We start from the raw sequence: 24,454 nt of genomic DNA on the forward strand, positions 1-24,454 counted from the left end.
CACCATTGACTTCCACATCGATGGAAGCCATTTGCCACGACGTCCAAGCCATTAAACACCGGAACAACGAACGTGCCATTCAAGTACATCTTGAAACCCATTATCTGAAGTAGTTGGTATTAAACAATAACTAAATAATAGAAACACGTTTACAATATTGAGCGAAGTTATAGTCACAGACTTTTTTCAACTTTAGCTCAACAGGACCACAAAAGCTCAGTAATGTGGTGCATAATGAATCAATCTGATTGAAATCATCAACTGGCCAAACACTTTTCGATTTCAACATCACCTTATAAAAGAACAACATTTTAAATATAAGCGCACAACTTTATCTATCTGTGATGAGCGCTGCACTTTCCGTTGTTTTCATGCAGGGGGCGCTGCAAACCTACGCACCCCCTGCATGGACGACGGAGGCGCAGGGACAGACGTTCGATTACGTTGGAATCGATCTGCAGACAGCGGTCTTCTCGCACGGCCAGCTCCGTGTCGCCTTATCTCGATCCCGCAATCCCAAACAGGTGAAAGTCAGCATCGAACCGAACCCCCGGCAAGGCCATCTACTTAACGTTGAGAGAAAATTCACTCGAAATGTCCTTTTCAATGAAGTCTTCCAGGTGTAAATTGATACAAGCTTTTAATGAAGAAATAAAATCATCTAATTCAAAACACAACACAATTCAAAGATGTTTCATTTTAAAACTTCAAAACGGAGAACGGGGTACTTGCGTGAAAGCGTCCTTCGTGTGCAAATGTTGTGACTTTCCTGGCCTGAAGGCCGTCAATGTGTTGGACCATTATTGGTGCACAGCGTCTCAACAACAGCAGTGTGGTTTGCTTCAACCGATAGGTACGAACATCCAGACGTCAATCAGCAAGGAGCACTTCTAGTCCCAGTTAGACAAAATCTACGTCAACACGTAACACAAAACTACAATTCGTGTTGTAGAGAATGTGCCTCCTCCTATACGTGTAACTTTCAAGTGGTATGCCTTGTAACTGATGAATGATCCGAGCGTGCTCCCTATTTCAAAGACGATGAGTTGCTTCAGAGGCAGATGCTTCGTGAAACACAAAAGTACCCTTTGACCTGTATCACAAGAACAACGGGTCTCACCTGAGTTCTCTGTACAGGTTACTTCCAATCACACACACACTTTGTCCTAACATCACTTATTCAATGTTTGACCCTCAGACAAAATGTTACATGTACGCGCACAATCAGACAAGTATTCATTCTAAATCATTGACGGCCATATTAACAACATTGAATTACTGCAGCGAAATTGACTGCATCACGTTACATCGTATTAACAAGAAGTTATTTTACAAATACGCACCGTCTGCTTAACAGTGTATGTACAACGTACTATTGTTGCGTCATTCAAAACGAGTAGGCCGTTGCATGCTGGCGTCTGGGTCAAAATGTATCAAATTCTAAACATTACGCTACAAATAGATCACGGCGTTTCAATGGCAACACAAGCAATCGTCATCAGGTGGGACAAGCACAGCAGCAACAAGAAACTGCTGGAGTAGGCGCCTACTACTTCAGCAGTTTCTCTTGCTGTGGTTGTCCCACCTGATGACGATTGCTTGTGTTGTGATCTAAATGCCGTGATCTGTTATGTTTCTACTACGTGGTGACTTTACTGAAAGAATTCAAGAGTGTGGATTCCTGCAGCCACGAAAGCTTCGAATCAAGATTGCCTACAAACTACACAACTGAGATGACGCATCAATCATCGCCCCCTACTGACAGGCTCTTGTCCACATGCAGGCCGGTGCAGGGCCACCACCTTGTGCCACACAGGGGCAGCTGCTACTTGGGGATGTTTCAGACGAGGTACGACACAAAACTCTTGAGTTGCTGAGGCGGTTAAGAAAGCACCGTGTAAATGCAATTATTATAACATAGTGAATGCTTGGGGGCTTATTGTCTCTCGCTCCTGGTTAAAGATCTACCCAACCCACAGGTCCACAAAGACGGGCCGCTCTTACCCTGCAGGTTGAACCAAGGAACTGATTGTCCAACTTCACGTTCTTGTCATTAAAGGCCTGTGACAAAGGTGCATCTATTGGAGCGACATTGTCTCAAGCTTACACATCTACCGGGTCTCCACTTGACTTTGTATTGTCTCGGAGGAAGTCCACCCACACCTCCACTTCCACAAACTGCTGGGAGTTGCCTCGCTCTGCCTCACAGTCAGAATTCTCCTCCTGCTTCACGTTGCCTCCATCGATGTGAAGGTCCCATTTTGGATTTGAATCTTCATCTTCACATTTCACCTTCACTTCTTCACTCTTCACCATCACTTCTTCACATTTCACCTTCACTTCTTCACATTTCACCATCACCTCTTCATATTTCACCTCGATACCTTTAAAAGTGTCGAAGCTGGGATTTTCCTCCGGTTCGTGTTTCATGAGGGATGGGCTCATTGCGGCACTTTGACTTTCACAAGCTGATTTCAGACTGCACTCCTTGTGGATCTTCTGATGCTTGTGCGTTCTCTGGTGTACTTGAAGATTTGATGAATTTGCAAATGCCTTCCCACACACACTGCACTTGAAGGGTTTCTCTCCCATGTGTGTTCTCTGGTGTTTTTTAAGAGCAGATGACCGTGAAAATGCCTTCCCACAAACAGTGCACTTGAAGGGTTTCTCTCCCGTGTGTGTTTTCTGGTGTCTTTGAAGATTAGATGAATCTGAAAATGCCTTCCCACAAACACTGCACTTGAAGGGTTTCTCTCCCGTGTGCATTCTCTGGTGTTTTTTAAGAGCAAATGAACCTGAAAATGTCTTCCCACACACACTGCACTTGAAGGGTTTCTCTCCCGTGTGTGTTCTCTGGTGTGTTTTAAGAGCAAATGAATCTGAAAATGCCTTCCCACACACACTGCACCTGAAGGGTTTCTCTCCCGTGTGTGTTCTCTGGTGTTTTTTAAGAGTAGATGAATCTGAAAATGTCTTCCCACACACACTGCACCTGAAGGGTTTCTCTCCTGTGTGTGTTCGCTGGTGTGTTTTAAGAGCAGATGACCGTGAAAATGCCTTCACACAGACACTGCACTTGAAGGGGTTCTCTCCCGTGTGTGTTCTCTGGTGTACTTTAAGATGTGGTGACTGTGAAAACGCCTTCCCGCACAGAGTGCACTTGAAGGGTTTCTCTCCCGTGTGTGTTCTCTCGTGTACTTGAAGATTTGATGACTGTGCAAACATCATCCCACACACACTGCACCTGAAGGGTTTCTCTCCTGTGTGAGTTCTCTGGTGGGTCTTAAGAACTGATGGCCATGCAAATGCCTTGTCACACACACTGCACTTGAAGGGTTTCTCTCCCGTGTGTGTTGTCTGGTGTCTTTGAAGATCAGATGAATCTGAAAATGCCTTCCCACACACACTGCACTTGAAGGGTTTCTCTCCCGTGTGTCTTCTCTGGTGTGTTTTAAGAGCAAATGAACCTGAAAATGTCTTCCGACACACACTGCACCTGAAGGGTTTCTCTCCCGTGTGTGTTCTCTGGTGTTTTTTAAGAGTAGATGAATCTGAAAACGTCTTCCCACACACACTGCACTTGAAGGGTTTCTCTCCCGTGTGTGTTCTCTGGTGTGTTTTAAGAGCAGATGACCATGAAAATGTCTTCCCACACACACTGCACCTGAAGGGTTTCTCTCCCGTGTGTGTTCTCTGGTGTGTTTTAAGAGTAGATGAATCTGAAAATGTCTTCCCACACACAGTGCATTTGAAGGGTTTCTTTCCCGTGTGTGTTCTCTGGTGTTTTTTAAGAGCAAATGACTGTGAAAATGCCTTTACACACACAGTGCACTTGAAGGGTTTCTCTCCTGTGTGTGTTCGCTGGTGGGTCTCAAGAACTGATGACCATGCAAATGCCTTGTCACACACAGTGCACTTGAAGGCTTTCTCTCCTGTGCGAGTTCTCTGGTGCTGGGTCAAATTTCCAGTCCGATCCGTGCTGTATGCACGCTGGTCGCATTGTTGACTTGTCGTACCGAGCTGCTGTGCTGACTGCCTTTGCTCCATCAGACCAGCGTCAGCTGCAGACAGAAAATAAGAATATCCACACCATCTACACGTCAGTATCGAGCCATGGAGGAATTAATATATACAGTCACACGTGACTTACACGTCTATATTCATTCATATATTCATGACTAGCTGTACTACCCGGCTTCGCCCGGGACTTGGATCCACCACGTCCGGCCGCCTTTGTCTCCCCAGTGGCGATGTTCACACCACCACAGCAGTTACTCGTTTGAGGCTGAGTCGACCTAGGGGAGGCCCAGAAGCGGTTCAAATAATCATCACCGGTGGTGGCCGTGAGCGGGAATCGAACTCGGGTCGCCGGGTTCATAGCGCGGCGTAGCGCTAACCGCTACACTACAATGCGTGACGCTTCCACACACACACACACACAGATACAAAGATCCCCCGTATAGCCTTAACAGACTGTAGGGACAAGTGCTGTTAGCGAGCACCTATGAAGGCCGGAACGGTACACGAGGGGGTGGGTGGCCAGCACCACGCCCGACCGCCTTTGTCTCCCTAGTGACGATGTTTACACACCACACCAGGTACTCATTTGAGGCTGAGTCGACCTAGATACACAGATACACACACACAGAAACACACACAGACACACACACACAGACAACGCTAACCGCTACACTACAATGCGTGACGCTTCCACATACGAGGGTCACGAGACAGATTTGACGTCACAGCTCACTTGCCGTGCAAAAAATCTATACATTATTGAGCTCCCCCCCCCCAAAAAAAACACAAAAGTGTATTTGTATAATGTTTGCACGGTGTACAGTCTGGAAAGTACCCACATGGCAAATTTCCAGTTTGTTGCATGTCGGGAAGTACGCTAAACATTTTGAACAGACAACACACACAATCACAACTTTGCCTTTTATATATATTTGGAGATGCAGTGAAAAACTTTCCCAAAATTCATCACGCGGTTTCAGTTTTTTGATTTTCAGTTTGATTTATTTTGGTTATAGTCCCGTGAGCCATTCGGCTCTTGAATCGGGTGCAACCACAACAAGCAACAAAACAAAACCACGACCAAGAAAAACATCTTACAGTGACTATGTGTGACTGTGCAAACAGCACTGTCATGGCACGCAATGAGAGGGCAAATGTCATAAATATTCCTGTAAGCCCTCGCATCTTCAACATTAATGTTGCCATAGAAATGTTGTTGGGTGTTTTGCTTCATTTAAAAAAAGAAAAAATATTATGTTATTTTGTTATTTAATTTTCTATCTACATGACTTTACCGAAAGAACCAAGAATATTAATTCCTGCAGTCACCAAAGTTTTAAGTCAAAACATTCACACACGTTGACAAAGCCTCACCTTGTATTGTTGTGGGCAGGTCGCTTCTGATAACAAGAGCGGTATAGCAGCTCAAGCGGGCTTGGCCTGCAAACAAAATAAAATAAAAACTGCGTGAATATTTACAATAAAACAAAGTTACAAAGTGGCGAGCCGGGTGAAGACAAATTAAACTTAAGCGAGATAATTAAAGTGAACGCAATCAGGCGAGGGCAGGAGGCAAGGCCCCGCGTGGCTAGGCCCCGCGTTGTAAAGTTCCAACCTGGACATCGATTCCCATGCTCGCTGCTACTCAACTGACATCCCTACGAGAGAGAGAGGCTCTACCTTGGTAAACAACAACAACCACCACCCCCACCACAACAACCACCACCACCACAACGATGAGAATTTCTCACCTCGGATTTCAGTGCAAGCGCGCACACGGCAGCTTCCTGTTGCCTCGCGACAGCAGGAAGTAGTATGGCGTCACTTCCCTCCCACGAGCGGCTGTGTAACTGAATAAATTATGTTAATGAGGCCGGCCCATATGTCGAGCGATGGGGGCGTGGGCGCTGAACCCGTCGCAATAAACTCGCGACGGCTTTAACAGAAACATTATGTTAATGAGCTACCAGTCACTGGGCGTAGCTTTGCCCAAATAAGGATTGCCACTAGAACGATATTGGCAGTGACACAAACGGAGGTGACGTCACGCTCAAGAGCGCGGTGGACGGGGGAGGGGTGAATACCGTGGTGACATGACGTCACTAGCAAGGTAGACCTCCCCCTGGGGTTTCACGCCGATGAAGTAATGCAGAGTGGTGACGTCACAGAGTTGGAGTTTAAGTTGATTTAGATTCATGTTCCATTGCTCCCTCCCTTGGGTGTGTGAGCTCAGCAACAACGTGGACATTATTGTGTATACACTGTGTGTGTGTACACTGTGTGTGTGTCACTATGTCACTGTGTGTGTGTCACTGTGTGTGTGTACACTGTGTGTGCACACTGTGTGTCACTGTGTGTGTGTACACTATGTGTATACACTGTGTGTGTCACTGTGTGTGTGTACAGTGTGTGTATATATACACTGTGTGTACCCTGTGTGTGTACACTGGGTGTATACACTGTATGTACACCGTGTGTACACTGTGTGTGTGTGTACACTGTGTATATCCTGTGTGTGTACACTGCGTGTGTGTACACTGTGTGTATAAACTGTGCGTGTACACTGTGTGTGTGTACACTGTGTGTGTGTGTACATTGTGTGTGTACACTATGTGTGTGTGTGTGTGTACATTGTGTGTGTGTACACTGTGTGTGTGTACACTGTGTGTGTACATTGTGTGTACACTGTGTGTGTTTACACTGTGTGTGTGTGTACATTGTGTGTGTACACTGTGTGTGTGTACACTGTGTGTGTGTGTGTGTCACTGTGTGCGTCACTGTGTCACTGTGTGTACACTGTGTGTGTACACTGTGTGTGTCACTGTGTCACTGTGTGTGTGTACACTGTGTGTGTACACACACACTGTGTGTGTACACACACACTGTGTGTGTACACTGTGTGTGTACACTGTGTGTGTACATTGTGTGTGTGTGTACATTGTGTGTACACTGCGTGTGTGTGTACATTGTGTGTGTGTACACTGTGTGTGTACACTGTGTATACACTGTGTGTGTGTACACTGTGTGTGTACACTATGTGTGTGTACATTGTGTGTGTACACTGTGTGTGTGTACATTGTGTGTGTGTACACTGTGTGTACATTGTGTGTGTGTACACTGTGTGTACACTGTGTGTGTGTACACTGTGTGTGTGTATCACTGTGTGCGTCACTGTGTCACTGTGTGTACACTGTGTGTGTACACTGTGTGTGTCACTGTGTCACTGTGTGTGTGTACATTGTGTGTGTGTGTGTACACTATGTGTATACACTGTGTGTGTACACTGTGTATGTGTACACTGTGTGTGTGTACACTGTGTGTGTACATTGTGTGTGTGTGTACTGTGTGTGTACATTGTGTGTACACTGCGTGTGTGTGTACATTGTGTGTGTGTGTACACTATACTCTTTGGTTCTATTGGGTAAAGTCACGTAGGTGAAAATAAAATAAAAATCACGACGTTTCGGCCACAACACAAGCGGCCTTCATCAGGTGAAGGGACGAGACTGCCTGGAGGACAGCGCTGGAGTGAGAGAAGCCACGCTTAGATCACGACCTTTAAGCTTGTGATCGTGGCATCTTTTGAGGAAGGTCAGCGTCTCGATGAGTTGCGACTTCTTGTCCCGTTGTCTGTTAATAGAATAGAACCAAAGAGTATGGATCCTAGCAGTCACGAAAGCTTTAAATCTAGAATTGTGTATACACTGTTTGTATACAGTGTGTGTGTGTACACCGTTTGTATACACTGTGTGTGTACACTGTGTGTATACACTGTGTGTCACTATGTGTCGCTGTGTGTGTCACTGTGTCACTGTGTGTGTCACTATGTGTGCGTCACTGTGTCAGTGTGTATATACTGCGTGTATATATACTGCGTGTGCACACACTGTGTGTGTACACTATGTATATACACTGTGTGTGTACACTGTGTCACTGTGTGTGTACACTGTGTGTGTGTACACTGTGTACCCTGTGTGTACACTGTGTGTACACTGTATGTGTGTACAGTGTGTACAGTGTGTGTACACTGTGTGTGTGTACACTGTGTGTGTGTGTACACTGTGTGTGTACACTGTGTATACAGTGTGTGTGTACACTGTGTGTGTACCCTGTGTGTGTACACTGTGTGCACTGTGTGTGTGTACACTGTGTGTACACTGTGTATACAGTGTGTGTACACTACGTGTTTACACTGTGTACATACACTGTGTGTGTACACTGTATGTGTTCACTGTGTGTACAGTGTATACACTGTGTGTGTAAACTGTGTGTGTACACTGTGTGTGTACACTGTGTGTGTGTACACTGTGTGTACACTATGTGTGTGTACACTGTGTATACACTGTGTGTGTACACTGTGTGTGTGTGTACACTGTGTGTGTGTACACTGTTTGTGTCCGCATTGAACCGAACCCCCAGCAAGGCCATCTACTTAACGACGAGAGAAAATTCACACGAAATCTCCTTTTCAATGAAGTCTTCCAGATGTAAATTGATACAAGCTTTTAATGAAGAAATAAAATCATCCAATTCAAAACACAACACAATTCAAAGATGTTTCATTTTACAACTTCAAAACGGAGCATGGGGTACTTGCGTGAATGCGGCCTTCGTGTGCAAATGTTGTGACTTTCCTGGCCTGAAGGCCGTCAATGTGTTGAACCCTTATTGGTGCACAGCGTCTCAACAACAGCAGTGGGGTTTGCTTCAACCGATAGGTAACGAACATCCAGACGTCAATCAGCAAGGTGCATTTCTAGCCCTAGTTAGACAAAATCTACGTCAACACGTAAGACAAAACTACAATTCGTGTTGTAGAGAATGTACCTCCTCCTATACGTGTAACTTTCAAGTGGTATGCCTTGTAACTCATGAATGATCCGAGTGTGCTACCTATTTCAAAGACAATGAGTTGCTCCAGAGGCAGATGCTTCGTGGAACACAAAAACACCCTTTGACCTGTATCACAAGAACAACGGGTCTCACCTGAGTTCTCTGTACAGGTTACTTTAAAACACACACACACACTTTGTCCTAACATCACTTATTCAATGTTTGACCATTACAGATCAAATGTTACAAGTATGCACAAAACTAGACAAGTATACATTCTAAATTTATTGACAGGCATATTAACCATTACTGCAGTGAAATATACTGCATCACGTTACATCGTATTAACAAGAAGCTTTTAAAAAAAGTTGCACAGTCTGCTTCAAAGTGTATGTTAAACGTACTATTGTGTCATTCAAAACGAGTAGGCCATTGCATGCTGGCATCTGAGTGAAATTGTAGCAAATTCTAAACATTACCTACAAACTACACAACTGAGATGACACATCAATCATCGCCCCCTACTGACAGGCTCTAGTCCACATGCAGGCCGGTGCAGGGCCACCACCTTGTGCCACACAGGGGCAGCTGCTACTTGGGGATGCTCTTCGAGTGTTTCAGAAGAGGTACGACACAAAACTCCGAGTTGCTGAGGCAATTAAGCAAGCACCATGTAAAAGCAATTGTTATAACATAGTGAATGCTTGGGAGCTTATTGGCTCTTGCTCCTGGTTAGAGATCTACCCAACCCACGGGCCCACAAAGTGCTCAACTTCACATTACTGTCATTAAAGGCCTGTGACAAAGGTGCATCTATTGTAGCGACATCGTCTCTGGCTTACACATCTACCGGGTCTCCACTTGACTTTGTATTGTCTAGGAGGAAGTCCACCCACACCTCCACTTCCACAAACTGCTGGGAGTTGCCTCACTCTGCCTCAGTCAGAATTCTCCTCCTGCTTCACGTTGCCTTCATCAATGTAAAGGTCCCATTCTGGAGATGAATCTTCATCTTCACATTTTACCTTCACTTCTTCGCTTATCACTTCTTCACATTTCACCTTCACCTTTTCACATTTGACCTTGATACCTTTAAAAGTGTCCAAGCTGGGATTTTCGTCTGGTTCTTGTTTCATGAGGGATGGGCTCATTGCGGCACTTTGACTTTCACAAGCTGATTTCAGACTCCGACTCCGCTCCTTGTGATGCCTTTTTGTTCTCTGGTGTCTTCGAAGAGTTGATGAATCTGCAAACGGCTTCCCGCACAGAGCACACTTGAAGGGTTTCTCTCCTGTGTGTGTTCTCTGGTGTTTTACAAGATCAGATGACTGTGCAAATGCCTTCCCACAAACACTGCACTTGAAGGGTTTCTCTCCCGTGTGTGTTCTTTGGTGTTTTACAAGATTACATGACTGTGCAAACGCCTTGCCACACACACTGCACCTGAAGGGTTTCTCTCCCGTGTGTGTTCTCTGGTGGGTCTGAAGAACTGATGGCCATGCAAATGCCTTGTTACACACAGTACATTTGAAGGGTTTCTCTCCTGTGTGACTCCTCTGGTGCCGTGTCAGATTTCCAGTCCGGTCCGTGCTGTATGCACGCTGGTCACATTGTTGACTTGTCGTACCGAGCTGCGCTGAGTGCCTTTGCTCCATCAGACCAATTCTGCAGAGGAAGCGTCAGCTGCAGACAGAAAAAAAGAATATCCACACCATCTACACGTCAGGCACAGAGGAATGCACACGTGACTTACACGTCTATACTTATTAATATATTCATGATGTAGTGAAAAGTTTCCCAAATTCATCAGATTTGATGAACGTGCAAACGCCTTCACGCACAGAGTGCACCTGAAGGGTTTCTCTCCACGGGCTGTTATGGCACACAATGAGAGGGAAAATGTCATTAATATGCCTGGAAGCCTTCATATCTTCAAGATGAATGTTAACCAAAAACTCTAAGCACACAATTTCGGCTGTCTGACTACAAAATGAATATTTATGAAAGCTAAAATCAGCTGACATAGCAAAGGGTTTTGAAAACAATACTATTTGTGTTTTGCAGAAATGCATGAATTAATGTTCAATCACAACTTAGAGGTGTGAATCCAGGCTCAGATGTCCTTGAATGCTGGGGATGAACAGTTCCGACTTCAGCTGAATGTGTGTGCTGTGTTCACCTCCTGTTTCCATTCTTATAAAGAGTTCCTGAGGAAAACAAAAATAAACTATTGTTTTGATATAACCTCCGTGTTCAACAGAGTTGATAGACTATACTACAAACACAAACTTGACACTGTCACACACTGCCATGAGTAAACAGGTGGTGGTGTGACCAGAACCATGCCTGGCCACCTTCATCTGCTCAGCATTAATTCTTCCTCACTCCACCAAGTAATGAATCGAGGATCAATCAACATAGCCGAGGCTATCCGTGTCTCTGTCTCTCTCTCCCCGTGGTGAAGGTGTTCCCCTCCACACATTCAGAGTCAACAGCGGCACGCGCTTAGCGTCTTTGACCGATAGATACATTGACGCACGTATTGTTGGTTCTTTCAGTAAAGTCACGTAGATAGAAAATAAAGATAACAGATTAAATTTAATAAGATAAAGACCACTTGTGTTGCGATCAAAATGTCGTGGGTTTTTTGCTTTATTTAAAAAAATATATTCTTCATTTAATTTTATTTTCTGTTATTTTAATTTAATTTTTTATCTACGTGACTTTACCGAAAGAACCAAGAATATTAATTCCTGCAGTCACCAAAGTTTTAAGTCAAAACATTCACACACGTTGACAAAGCCTCACCTTGTGTTGTTGTGGGCAGGTCGCTTCTGATAACAAGAGTGGTATAGCAGCTCAAGCGGGCTTGGCCTGGTAACAAAAGAAAATAAAAACTGCGTGAATATTTACAATAAAACAAAGTTACAAAGTGGCGAGCCGGGTGAAGACAAATTAAACTTAAGAGAAATAATTAAAGTAAACGCAATCAGGCGAGGGCAGGAGGCAAGGCCCCGCGTGGCTAGGCCCCGCGTTGTAAAGTTCCAACCTGGACATCGATTCCGATGCTCGCTGCTACTCAATTGACATCCCTAGGAGAGAGAGCGAGGCTCTACCTTGGTAAACAACAACAACAACCACCACCACAACGACCACCACAACGATGAGAATTTCTCATCTCGGATTTCAGTGCAAGCGCACAAACGGCAACTTCCTGTTACCTCGCGACAGCAGGAAGTAGTATGACGTCACTTTCCTCCCACGAGCGACTAACTGAATAAATTATGTTAATGAGGCCGGCCCATATGTCGAGGGATGGGGCGTGGGCGCTGAACCCGTCGCAACAAACTCGCGACGGCTTTAACGGACACATTATGTTAATGAGCCATCAGTCACTGGGCGTTGCTGTGCCCAAATAAGGATTGCCACTGGAACTATATCGGCAGTGACCCAAGCGGAAGTGACGTCACGCTCAAGAGCGCGGTGGACGGGGGAGGGGTGAATACCTTGGTGACATGACGTCACTAGCGAGGCACACCTCACCCTGACGTTTCACGCCGATGAGGTAATGCAGAGTGGTCACGTCACAGAGTTGGAGTTTAAGTTGATTTAGATTCATTTTCCATTGCTCCCTCCCTTGGGTGTGTGAGCTCAGCAACAACGTGGACATTATTGTGTATACACTGTGTGTGTATACACTGTGTATGTACACTGTGTGTGTGTACACTGTGTGTATACACTGTGTCACTGTGTGTCGCTGTGTGTCATTGTGTCACTGTGTGCGTGTCACTGTGTGTCAGTGTGTGTGTGTCACTATGTCACTTTGTGTGTACACTCTGTGTGTATATATATACACTGTGTGTGTACCCTGTGTGTGTACACTGGGTGTATACACTGTATGTACACCGTGTGTACACTGTGTGTGTGTACACTGTGTTTACCCTGTGTGTGTGTACACTGTGTGTGTACACTGTGTATATACTGTGTCTGTACACTGCGTGTGTGTACACTGTGTGTACACTGTGTGTATACACTGTGTGTACACTGCGTGTTTGTACACTGTGTGTGTGTACACTGTGTGTGTACATTGTGTGTGTACACTGTGTGTATACACTGTGTGTGTACAGTTTGTGTACACTGTGTGTGCACACTGTGTGTGTACACTGTGTGTACACTATTTGTATACACTGCGTGTACACTTTGTATACACTGTGTGTGTACACTGTGTATACAGTGTGTGTACACTGTGTGTGTACACTGTGTATACACTGTGTGTACCCTGTGTGTGTACACTGTGTGTGTGCACTGTGCGTGTGTGTACAGTGTGTACAGTGTATACACTGTGTACAGACACTGTGTGTGTACACTGTGTGTTCACTGTGTGTGTACACTGTGTGTGTGTACACTTTGTGTATACAGTGTGTGTACACTGTGTGTACACTCTGTGTACACTGTGTACACTGTGTGTGTACACTGTCTGTGTACACTGTCTGTACATTGTGTGTACACTGTGTATAAACTGTGTGTGTACATTGTGTTTGTGTCCGCATTGAACCGAACCCCCGGCAAGGCCATCTACTTAATGATGAGAGAAAATTCACACGAAATGTCCTTTTCAATGAAGTCTTCCAGATGTAAATTGAAACAAGCTTTTAATGAAGAAATACAAATTATCTAATTCAAAACACAACACAAGTCAAAGATGTTTCATTTGAAAACTTCAAAACGGAGCATGGGGTACTTGCGTGAATGCGTCCTTCGTGTGCAAATGTTGTGACTTTCCTGGCCTGAAGGCCGTCAATGTGTTGGATCATTAAATGGTGCACAGCGTCTCAACAACAGCAGTGGGGTTTGCTTCAACCGATAGGTAACGAACATCCAGACGTTAATCAGCAAGGAGCATTTATAGTCCCAGTTAGACAAAATCTACGTCAACACGTAACACAAAACTACAATTCGTGTTGTAGAGAATGTACCTCCTCCTATACGTGTAGCCTTTAAGTGGTATACCTTGTAACTGATAAATGATCCGAGCGTACTACCTATTTCAAAGACAATGAGTTGCTCCAGATGCTTCGTGGAACACAAAAACACCGTTTGACCTGTATCACAAGAACAACGGGTCTCACCTGAGTTCTCTGTACAGGTTACTTCCAAACACACACACACACTTTGTCCTAACATCACTTATTCAATGTTTGACCCTTACAGATCAAATGTTACAAGTATGCACAAAACCAGACAAGTATACATTCTAAATTATTGACAGGCATATTAACAACATTGAATTACTTCAGTGAAATATCCTGCATCACATTACATCGTATTAACAAGCTTTTAAAAAAGAAGTTGCAGTCTGCTTCAGAGTGTATGTAAAACATACTATTGTGTCATTCAAAACGAGGCCATTGCATGCTGGCGTCTGAGTGAAAATGTAGCAAATTCTAAACATTACCTACAAACTACACAACTGAGATGACACATCAATCATCGCCTCCTACTGACAGGCTCTTGTCCACATGCAGGCCGGTGCAGGGCCACCACCTTGTGCCACACAGGGGCAGCTGCTACTTGGGGATGCTCTTCGAGTGTTTCAGACGAGGTACGACACAAAACTCCGAGTTGCTGAGGTGGTTAAGCAAGCACCATGAATGCTTGGGAGCTTATTGGCTCTTGCTCCTGGTTAGAGATCTACCCAACCCACGGGCCCACAAAGACTGGCCGCCCTTACTCTGCAGGATGAACCTAAGAAATGAGTGTTCAACTTCACGTTCTAATCATTAAAGGCCTGTGACAAAGGTGCATCTATTGTAGCGACATCGTCTTAGGCTTACACATCTACCGGGTCTCCACTTGACTTTGTATTGTCTAGGAGCAAGTCCACCCACACCTCCACTTCCACAAACTGCTGGGAGTTGCCTCGCTCTGCCTCAGTCAGAATTCTCCTCCTGCTTCACAATGTGAAGGTCCCATTTTGGAGTTGAATCTTCATCTTCACATTTTACCTTCACTTCTTCGCTCATCACTTCTTCACATTTCACCTTCACCTCTTCATATTTCAGCTTCACCTCTTCATATTTCACCTTTATACCTTAAAAGTGTCTAAGCTGGGATTTTCGTCCAGTTCTTGTTTCATGAGGGATGGGCTCATTGCGGCACTTTGACTTTCACAAGCTGATTTCAGACTCCACTCCTTGTGGATCTTCTGATGCTTCTGTGTTCTCTGGTGTACTTGAAGATTTGATGAATGTGCAAATGCCTTCACGCACACACTGCACTTGAAGGGTTTCTCTCCCGTGTGTGTTCTCTGGTGTCTTTGAAGATGTGGTGACTGTGCAAACGCTTTCCCGCACAGAGTGCACTTGAAGGGTTTCTCTCCCGTGTGTGTTCTCTCGTGTACTTGAAGATTTGATGACTGTGCAAACATCATCCCGCACAAAAAGCACCTGAAGGGTTTCTCTCCTGTGTGTGTTCTCTGGTGTCTTTTAAGAACAGTTGACTGTGAAAATGCCTTCCCACACACACTGCACTTGAATGGTTTCTCTCCTGTGTGTGTTCTCTGGTGTCTTTTAAGAACAGTTGACTGTGAAAATGCCTTCCCACACACACTGCACTTGAAGGGTTTCTCTCCCGTGTGTGTACTCTGGTGTCTTTGCAGACTTGATGAATGTGCAAACGCCTTCCCACACACACTGCACCTGAAGGGTTTCACTCCCGTGTGTGTTCTCTGGTGGGTCTGAAAAACTGATAGCCATGCAAATGCCTTCCCACACACACTGCACTTGAAGGGTTTCTCTCCCGTGTGTGTTCTCTGGTGTAATACGAGATTATATGATTGTGTAAACGCCATCCCGCACATCGTGCACCTGAAGGGTTTCTCTCCCGTGTGTGTTCTCTGGTGTTTTACAAGAGCAGATGAATGTGCAAATGCCTTCACGCACACAGTGCACTTGAAGGGTTTCTCTGCCGTGTGTGTTCTCTGGTGTGTTACAAGATGACATGAATCTGAAAACGCCTTGCCGCACAAAGTACACTTTAAGGGTTTCTCTCCTATGTGTGTTTTCTGGTGTTTTTTAAGAGAAGATGAATGTGCAAATGCCTTCCCACACACACTGCACTTGAAGGGTTTCTCTCCCGTGTGTGTTCTCTGGTGTATTACAAGATTACATGACTGTGCAAACGCCATCCCGCACATCGTGCACCTGAAGGGTTTTTCTCCTGTGTGTGTTCTCTGGTGACGTGTCAAATATCCAGTCCGGTCCGTGCTGTATGCATGCTGGTCACATTGTTGACTTGTCGCACCGAGCTGCGCTGAGTGCCTTTGCTCCATCAGACCAATTCTGCAGAGGAAGCGTCAGCTGCAGACAGAAACAAAGAATATCCACACCATCTACATGTCAGGCACAGAGGAATGCACACGAGACTTACACGTCTATACTTATTAATATATTCATGATGTAATGAAAAGTTTCTCAAATTCATCAGATTTGATGAACGTGCAAACGCCTTCACGTACAGAGTGCACCTGAAGGGTTTCTCTCCACGGGCTGTTAGGGCACACAATGAGAGGGAAAATGTCATTAATATGCCTGGAAGCCTTCATATCTTCCAAGATGAATGTTAACCCAAAACTCTAAGCACACAAATTTGGCTGTCTGACTACAAAAGGAATATTTATGAAAGCTAAATTCAGCTGACATAGCAAAGGGTGTTGAAAACAATACTATTTGTGTTAGGCAGAAATGCATAAATTAATGTTCAATCGCAACTTAGAGGTGTGAATCCAGGCTCAGATGTCCTTGAATGCTGGGATGAACAGTTCCGAATTCAGCTGCATGTGTGTGCTGTGTTCATCTCCTGTTTCCATTCTTAGTAAGAGTTCCAGAGGAATACAAAAATAAACTATTGTTTTGATATAACCTCCGTGTTCAACAGAGTTAATAGACTTTACTGCAAACACAAACTTGACACTGTCACACACTGCCATGGGTAAACAGGTGGCGGTGTGACCAGAACCATGCCTGGCCACCTTCATCTGCTCAGCATTAATTCTTCCTCACTCCACCAAGTAATGAATCGAGGATCATCAACATAGCCGAGGCTATCCGTGTCTCTGTCTCTCTCTCTCCCCGTGGTGAAGTGTTCCCCTCCACACATTCAGAGTCAACAGCGGCACGCGCTTAGCGTCTTTGACCGATAGACACATTGACACACGTATTGTTGTTTCTTTCAGTAAAGTCACATAGATAGAAAATAAAAATAACAGATTAAATTCAATAAGATAAAGACCACTTGTGTTGCGATCGAAACGTCGTGGGTTTTTTGCTTTATTTTCAATTTTTTATTTTATTGTTATTTTAATTTTATTTTCTATCTACGTGACTTTACCGAAAGAACCAAGAATATTAATTCCTGCAGTCACCAAAGTTTTAAGTCAAAACATTCACACACGTTGACAAAGCCTCACCTTGTGTTGTTGTGGGCAGGTCGCTTCTGATAACAAGAGCGGTATAGCAGCTCAAGCGGGCTTGGCCTGGTAACAAAAGAACGAAAATAAAAACTGCGTGAATATTTACAATAAAACAAAGTTACAAAGTGGCGAGCCGGGTGAAGACAAATAGCGAGATAATTAAAGTAAATGCAATCAGGCGAGGGCAGGAGGCAAGGCCCCGCGTGGCTAGGCCCCGCGTTGTAAAGTTCCAACCTGGACATCGATTCCCATGCTCGTTGCTACTCAATTGACATCCCTACGAGAGAGAGGCTCTACCTTGGTAAACAACAACAACAACCACCACCACCACGACCACCACCACAACGATGAGAATTTCTCATCTCGGATTTCAGTGCAAGCGCACAAACGGCAACTTCCTGTTACCTCGCGACAGCAGGAAGTAGTATGACGTCACTTCCCTCCCAAGAGCGAATCTACAACTGAATAAATTATGTTAATGAGGCCGGCCCATATGTGGAGGGACAGGGGCGTGGGCGCTGAACCCGTCGCAATAAACTCGCGACGGCTTTAACGGACACATTATGTTAATGAGCCGCCAGTCACTGGGCGTGATGAGTACTAGGTGCCTCGTTGAATGTATATGCTCTGACTTTAACATAGCTATTTCTGTGACCAGTTACAAGCTAATCACTCAGCTATTTCAATGCTAAATTCGATGCTAATTCCTTTATCAAGGGGTACCTCTGCGGATGTGTATACTTTAACTTAGCTATTTCAATGAGCCATTTCAATGCCAAATTATATGCTAATTCCTTTGTCAAGGCGCTTGGTCTTTTTCTTCTCACACAGCTTAAAGGTCGTGATCTAAGCGTGGCTTCTTCCACTCCAGCGCTGTCCTCCAGACAGTCTCGTCCCTTCACCTGATGAAGGCCGCTTGTGTTGTGGCCGAAACGTCGTGATTTTTTGTTAATTTTTTATTTTATTTTCACCTACGTGACTTTACCCAATAGAACCAAAGAGTATGGATCCTAGCAGTCACGAAAGCTTTAAATCTAGAATTTACCCAATAGAACCAAAGAGTACTGGGCGTAGCTTTGCCCAAATAAGGATTGCCACTGGAACGATATCGACAGTGACCCAAGCGGAGGTGACGTCACGCTCAAGAGCGCGGTGGGCGGGGTTGGGGTGAATACCTTGGTGACATGACGTCACTAGCGAGGTACACCTCCCCCTGGCGTTTCACGCCGATGAGGTAATGCAGAGTGGTGACGTGACAGGGTTGGAGTTTAAGTTGATTTAGATTCATTTTCCATTGCTCCCTCCCTTGGGTGCGTGGGCTCAGCAACGTGGACATTATTGTGTATACACTGTGTGTGTGTACACTATGTGTGTGTACACTGTGTCACTGTGTGTGTCACTGTGTGTCACTGTGTGTGTACACTGTGTGTGTACACTGTGTGTGTACAGTGTGTGTACACTGTGTGTACGTATATACATTGTGTGTGTACACTGTGTGTGTACACTGTGTGTCACTGTGTATACACTGCGTGTGTATACACTGTGTGTACACTGTGTGTGTGTACACTGTGTGTATACACTGTGTGTCACTGTGTGTCACTGTGTGCAGCTGTGTGTGTCACTGTCACTGTGTGTGTGTCACTGTGCCTGGCACAAGCATCGTGGTGACGTCACCACCACTTAGTGGCGAATGGCGGTTGTTACGTGACTGTGTCACTGTGTATGTCACTGTGTCACTGTGTGTACACTGTGTGTGTACACTGTGTGTCACTGTGTGTGTGTCACTGTGTGTGCACACTATGTGTGTCACTGTGTCACTGTCACTGTGTGTGTACACTGTGTGTGTACACTGTGTATACACTGTCACTGTGTGTACACTCTGTGTATACACTGTGTCACTGTGTGTCGCTGTGTGTGTCACTGTGTCACTGTGTGTGTGTCACTGTGCCTGGCACAAGCGTCGTGGTGACGTCACCGCCACTTAGTGGCGAATGGCGGTTGTTGTTGTGTCACTGTGTCAGTGTGTGTCACTGAGTGTGTACACTGTGTGTGTGTACACTGTGTCACTGTGTGTCACTGTGTGTGTACACTGTGTGTGTCACTGTGTGTGTACACTGTGTATACACTGTGTGTATACACTGTGTATGTACCCTGTTTGTGTCCACATTGAACCTAACCCCCGGCAAGGCCATTTACTTAATGACGAGAGAAAATTCACACGAAATGTACTTTTCAATGAAGTCTTCCAGATGTAAATTGATACAAGCTTTTAATGAGTAAATAAAATCATCTAATTCAAAACAACACAATTCGAAGATGTTTCATTTTAAAACTTCAAAACGGAGCATGGGGTACTTGCGTGAATGCGTCCTTCGTGTGCAAATGTTGTGACTTTCCTGGCCTGAAGGCCGTCAATGTGTTGGACCATTATTGGTGCACAGCGTCTCAACAATAGCAGTGGGGTTTGCTTCAAACGATAGGTCCGAACATCCAGACGTTAATCAGCAAAGAGCATTTCTAGTCCCAGTTAGACAAAATCTACGTCAACACGTAAGACAAAACTACAATTCGTGTTGTAGGGAATGTACCTCCTCCTATACGTGTAACTTTCAAGTGGTATGCCTTGTAACTGATGAATGATCCGAGCGTGCTCCCTATTTCAAAGACGATGAGTTGCTCGAGAGGCAGACACTTCGTGAAACACAAAAGTACCCTTTGACCTGTATCACAAGAACAATGGGTCTCACCCGAGTGATCTGTACAGGTTACTTCCAAACACACACACACACTTTGTCCTAACATCACTTAATCTAGATTTGAACACTTAATCAATGTTTGACACACATAGAAAAATGTTACATGTACACGCACAATCAGACAAGTATTCATTCTTAATTATTGACAAGCATATTAACAAAATTTAATTACTGCAGTGAAATATCCTGCATCAGGTTACATCGTATGAACAAGAAGCTATTTTTAAAAATGTGCACCGTCTGCTTAACAGTGTATGTACATATTCTTGGTTCTTTCGGCAAAGTCACGTAGAAGGGAAACAATAAAATAATCAAAATATAAAACAATAAAATTCTCACTGCAGTCGAAACGTCGTGAGAATTCTGTTGTTTTATATTTTTATTATTTTATTGTTTCCCTTCTACGTGGCTTTACCAAAAGAACGAAGAATATGAATCCCTGCAGTCACGAAAGCTTTAAATCAAAAGTGTATGTACACCGTACTATTGTTGCGTCATTCAAAATGAGTAGGCCGTTGCATGCTGGCGTCTTGGTCAAAATGTATCAAATTCTAAACATTACGCTACAAATAATAGATCACGGCACTTCGATGGCAACACAAGCAATCATCATCAGGTGGGACAAGCACAGCAGCAATAATAAGAAACTGCTGGAGTAGGCGCCTACTACTTCAGCAGTTTCTCTTGCTGTGGTTGTCCCACCTGATGACGATTGCTTGTGTTGTGATCTAAACGCCGTGATCTGTTATGTTTCTACCCACGTGGTGACTTTACCGAAAGAACTCAAGAGTGTGGATTCCTGCAGCCACGAAAGCTTCGAATCAAGATTACCTACAAACTACACAAACTGAGATGACGCATCAATCATCGCCCCCTACTGATAGGTTCTTGTCGACATGCAGGCTGGTGCAGGGCCACCACCTTGTGCCACACAGGGGCAGCTGCTACTTGGGGATGCTCGAGTGTTTCAAACGAGGTACGACACAAAACTCCGAGTTGCTGAGGCGGTTAAGGAAGCACCGTGTAAATGCAATTATTATTATAACATAGTGAATGCTTGGGAGCTTATTGTCTCTCGCTCCTGGTTACAGATCTACCCAACCCACGGGCCCACAAAGTGTCCAACTTCACGTTCTTGTCATTAAAGGCCTATGACAAAGGTGCATCTATTGGAGCGACATCATCTCAAGCTTACACATCTACCGGGTCTCCACTTGACTTTGTATTGTCTAGGAGCAAGTCCACCCACACCTCCACTTCCACAAACTGCCTCAGTCAGAATTCTCCTCATGCTTCACGTTGCCTCCATCGATGTGAAGGTCCCATTTTGGAGTGGAATCTTCATCTTCACATTTTACCTTCACTTCTTCCCTCTTCACCATCACCTCTTCATATTTCACCTCGATACCTTTAAAAGTGTCCAAGCTGGGATTTTCTTCCGGTTCGTGTTTCATGAGGGATGGGCTCATTGCGGCACTTTGACTTTCACAAACCGATTTCAGACTCCACTCCTTGTGGATCTTCTGATGCTTTTGTGTTCTCTGGTGTACTTTAAGATTTGATGAATTTGCAAATGCCTTCCCAGACACACTGCACTTGAAGGGTTTCTCTCCTGTGTGTGTTCTCTGGTGTGTTTTAAGAGCAGATGAAACTGAAAAAGTCTTCCCACACACACTGCACTTGAAGGGTTTCTCTCCCGTGTGTGTTCTCTGGTGTGTTTTAAGAGCAGATGACCATGAAAATGTCTTCCCACACACAGTGCATTTGAAGGGTTTCTCTCCCGTGTGTGTTCTCTGGTGTCTTTGAAGATGAGACGAATCTGAAAATGCCTTCCCACACACACTGCACTTGAAGGGTTTCTCTCCCGTGTGTGTTCTCTGGTGTGTTTTAAGAGCAAATGAACCTGAAAATGTCTTCCGACACACACTGCACCTGGAGGGTTTCTCTCCCGTGTGTGTTCTCTGGTGTTTTTTAAGAGTAGATGAATCTGAAAATGTCCTCCCACACACACTGCACTTGAAGGGTTTCTCTCCCGTGTGTGTTCTCTGGTGTCTTTGAAGAGTAGATGAATCTGAAAATGTCTTCCCACACACAGTGCACTTGAAGGGTTTCTCTCCCGTGTGTGTTCTCTGGTGTTTTTTAAGAGTAGATGAATCTGAAAATGTCCTCCCACACACACTGCACCTGAAGGGTTTCTCTCCCGTGTGTGTTCTCTGGTGTTTTTTAAGAGTAGATGAATCTGAAAATGTCCTCCCACACACACTGCACCTGAAGGGTTTCTCTCCCATGTGTGTTCTCTGGTGTGTTTTAAGAGTAGATGAATCTGAAAAAGTCTTCCCACACACAGGGCATTTGAAGGGTTTCTCTCCCGTGTGTGTTCTCTGGTGTTTTTTAAGAGCAAATAACTGTGAAAATGCCTTTCCACACACACTGCACTTGAAGGGTTTCTCTCCGGTGTGTGTTCTCTGGTGTGTTTTAAGAGCAAATGAATCTGAAAATGTCTTCCCACACATACTGCACTTGAAGGGTTTCTCTCCGGTGTGTGTTCTCTGGTGTGTTTTAAGAGCAGATGAATCTGAAAATGTCTTCCCACACACACTGCACTTGAAGGGTTTCTCGCCCGTGTGTGTTCTCTGGTGTCTTTGAAGATGAGATGAATCTGAAAATGCCTACCCACACACACTGCACTTGAAGGGTTTCTCTCCCGTGTGTGTTCTCTGGTGTGTTTTAAGAGCAAATGAATCTGAAAATGTCTTCCCACACACACTGCACTTGAAGGGTTTCTCGCCCGTGTGTGTTCTCTGGTGTCTCTGAAGATGAGATGAATCTGAAAATGCCTTCCCACACACACTGCACTTGAAGGGTTTCTCTCCCGTGTGTATTCTCTGGTGTCTTTGAAGAGTAGATGAATCTGAAAATGCCTTCCCACACACACTGCACTTGAAAGGTTTCTCTCCCGTGTGTGTTCTCTGGTGTACTTTAAGAGCAGATGACTGTGAAAATGCCTTCCCACACACAGTGCACCTGAAGGGTTTCTCTCCCGTGTGTGTTCTCTGGTGGGTCTCAAGAACTGATGGCCATGCAAATGCTTTGTCACACACAGTGCACTTAAAGGGTTTCTCTCCTGTGTGAGTTCTCTGGTGCTGTGTCAAATTTCCAGTCCGATCCGTGCTGTATGCACGCCGGTCGCATTGTTGACTTGTCGTACCGAGCTGCTGTGCTGAGGGCCTTTGCTCCATCAGACCAGCCTCAGCTGCAGACAGAAAATAAGAATATCCACACCATCTACACGTCAGTATCGAGCCATGGAGGAATTAATATATACAGTCACACGTGACTTACACGTCTATATTCATTCATATATTCATGACTAGCTGTACTACCCGGCTTCGCCCGGGACTTGGATCCCCACGTCCGGTCGCCTTTGTCTCCCCAGTGGCGATGTTCACACCACAACAGTTACTCGTTTGAGGCTGAGTCGACCTAGGGGAGGCCCAGAAGCGGTTCAAATAATCATCACCGGTGGTGGCCGTGAACGGGAATCAAACTCGGGTCGCCGGGTTCGTAGCGTAGCGCTAACCGATACACTACAATGCATTACGCTTCCACACACACACACACACAGACACACACACAGACACACACAGATACACACACACAGACACACACACAAACAGACACACACACAGACACAGATACACACACACAGACACACACAGACAACAACAACCGCCATTCGCCACTAAGTGGCGGTGACGTCACCACGACGCTTGTGCCAGGCTATGTGCACCCTGAGGCCACGTGAAGTGTCGAACGCCCGCTGGCAGGAGGTCACGGGGCAGACCCAGGTGCCATGGGTCGACTGACTGAGATGACTGGCTGATGCACCACCTGTGCCCCCTACTGTGCCAACCTGCTGTGCTTTCGCCACCCGGCGCTTCGCTCGTTGTTCTGAGCGTCGCTCCTCCGCCTTCCGTTGTTGTTGGAGGGCGACTGCCTCCAACTGCCCAGTAGCATCCTTCACGAGCCTCCTCCACAGAGGCCGATCTTGACACCGCTGGTACCAGTCATCGGCGAGTCCACTCAGCTCCACGTCCTCCTGTACCACATCACTCCATCTCTTCTCTAGCCCGTGCCGCGCCCGCCTAGCCCCCTCAATCCGGCCAAACAAAAGCTGTTTCGGCATGCGGTGGCTGTGCATGCGGGCTACATGACCCAGCCATCGCAGCCTTGCCTGCCGGAGGAGCTCACCGATGGGACCCTGCCCAGATCTTTCAAGGATTTGTGAGCTCCTCACACAATCCAGTCTGGTTAAACCCAGGATGGATCGTAGGCAGGCCAGCCTAAATGTTTCTAACCGGCGAAGATGTTCCAT

At 45.4% G+C, this 24,454-nt stretch overlaps 1 pseudogene; it reads right to left on the bottom strand.

The window, feature by feature from the left end:
• Window positions 1–23,318, bottom strand: part of LOC142916555 (uncharacterized) — a 34,554-nt pseudogene extending 11,236 nt beyond the window's left edge.
• Window positions 23,319–24,454: the final 1,136 nt, after the last annotated feature.

The sequence above is a fragment of the Petromyzon marinus genome, unplaced genomic scaffold, assembly GCF_048934315.1.
Source record: "Petromyzon marinus isolate PM22_M1 ecotype Great Lakes invasive population unplaced genomic scaffold, UKy_Petmar_22M1.pri1.0 PM_G_Scaffold_4, whole genome shotgun sequence".
Classification (NCBI taxonomy): Eukaryota; Metazoa; Chordata; class Hyperoartia; order Petromyzontiformes; family Petromyzontidae; genus Petromyzon; species Petromyzon marinus.